Genomic DNA, 1,691 nt, shown 5'->3' with positions numbered 1-1,691 from the left:
CATAAACTGTTAGCGGTTTTTTGTTTGCTTGTTTGTTTTTCCGGTTCCAGGAATCGAACTCACGACCTCCTGCTTGCCAGGCAAGCGCTGTGCCCTTGAGTTAAATCCCCAGCCCCTTGTTAGCATTTTTTAAACGTGAGTAAAATGTGGTAAATGCCAAGCAAAGTCACGAGAGTATGACTGAACGTAACAGGTTAAATGACAAAATGCTACCATTCCTCTATGTGAAGACAGAGCTCTACCTCCTCTTTCAGGATAAAGTCATATGGATATTAAGAATACCCTTCTAGCTTCGACTATTTAACTTGCAGTACTAAAATTGTTATGTGTAAAATTTTCACTTTTCATTAGGATGAATCTGCTAAATATTTCAACTCCACTTATTCCCAGAAAGAAAAGTTTTAGAAATGTGAAATAAGAAATGAACTATCGGTAGCTTGGTAATTTACTTGAAAATAGAATGCAAAACCCTGTATTTTGAAATTGTAAGAAATTAATTTATATAACAAAACACAAATTATAACTACAACATAAGGGTATTAAATTAAGAAAAGTACAAGAAAACAGCTTTCCATTCTCACTTTCCTCTCGCTCTCTCTGAATTAACCTACCAATAGTTAAAACAAGTAAAACTATGTGATGATAAAGATAACATTTATCAAGTGCCTGCCATGTGCCAGGCACTGTTCTAAGTGTTTGACCTGCATTAACTTGTGCAATCACTACCGCCCTTACAGCTGTGAGAATATTAAATCGCAGAGGGGTTAAATAACTTGCCCAAACCAAAACAGGTAGGTGGCAGGCCCCGGCAATTCCACAAGTCTGAGCTCCTAAGCACTTCTGTCAATGATGGGATAATAAGTTGAAATATTCCTTCAGCCCCATTATAACGAAAGAGATGCAATTTTCTACGACATAAAACATTTTACGGCTTCAGGAACCAGCTGAAGAAACAGTGCACTCAACTAGAAAGAAGAAGTGGGCAGAAGAGTATCACAACAGAGCAAACTAGGCCCGGAATTATCCAGTACAGTATAGACAACACAATGATGACTGAGTGCGATTCACTTTCTACTTCTGTTTCACGGTCATGGAAGAATAAGCGAAAAGTTAGACGCAGCAGAAAATGAATCTCATTTCTACTGGGCCCTGTGACTGCTCTGCGGAAATTCTATTATCGCTTTCCTTTAGGCGAGTCAGTACACACGTACACGGACTGAAGAGTAACTTGGAAAAAGGGTGGTAGCATGAGATAAACAACAGAAGGTCAAGATTTGGGTGTTGAAGGCTTGGACCCGAACGCGGTGCTGGCCGGAGGCTCCCAGGTACACGCGAGAACTCAGGAGAGGCTTAGAGACAGGACCCGACTCCGGGGTGAGACGGGGTCCGCGGTGCTGAGGACTCGCCCGACGCGCGCCGACGCGGGTGCTGGGTGCCAGCGTCCGCGCCCGGGATGCAGAGGTCGGGGCGCGCGCCGGGGCGCCGAGGGGGCGCTCCCTCGCTCTGGGCAGCGTGCACGGGCCGGCAGGAGGAAGCGCGGAAAGCGACAGGCGGGATGCCCAGGTGCGAGCGGGGCGACCAGCCGAGGAAGAGGGCGAGACCGCGGAGAAAACTAAGGGGGGCGCAGGCAGGCGGAGGCTGGCAGTCGCGGAGCGGCGGGGACCGGGGCGGGCGGCGGTGCGGGGTGCGGG

General features: G+C 47.5%; 1 long non-coding RNA gene across 3 annotated transcripts in view; it reads left to right on the top strand.

The window, feature by feature from the left end:
• The first annotated feature begins 1,021 nt into the window (after nucleotides 1-1,021).
• Nucleotides 1,022-1,691, top strand: part of LOC102013342 — a 67,056-nt gene continuing 66,386 nt past the window's right edge. Inside the window, exon 1 of one of the 3 annotated variants that reach the window (XR_001235282.1) lies at nucleotides 1,022-1,325. This is a non-coding gene — a long non-coding RNA (uncharacterized LOC102013342). Of the gene's footprint in view, nucleotides 1,326-1,352; nucleotides 1,564-1,691 lie in introns of those variants that run through there. The other 2 variants (XR_001235281.1, XR_001235283.1) reach the window with 2 other exon arrangements.

The sequence above is a fragment of the Chinchilla lanigera genome, unplaced genomic scaffold, assembly GCF_000276665.1.
Source record: "Chinchilla lanigera isolate Chin_1 unplaced genomic scaffold, ChiLan1.0 scaffold00039, whole genome shotgun sequence".
Lineage (NCBI taxonomy): Eukaryota > Metazoa > Chordata > Mammalia > Rodentia > Chinchillidae > Chinchilla > Chinchilla lanigera.
The sequence above is the reverse complement of the archived record's forward strand: the minus strand, read 5'-3'. Positions and strand labels throughout refer to the sequence as shown.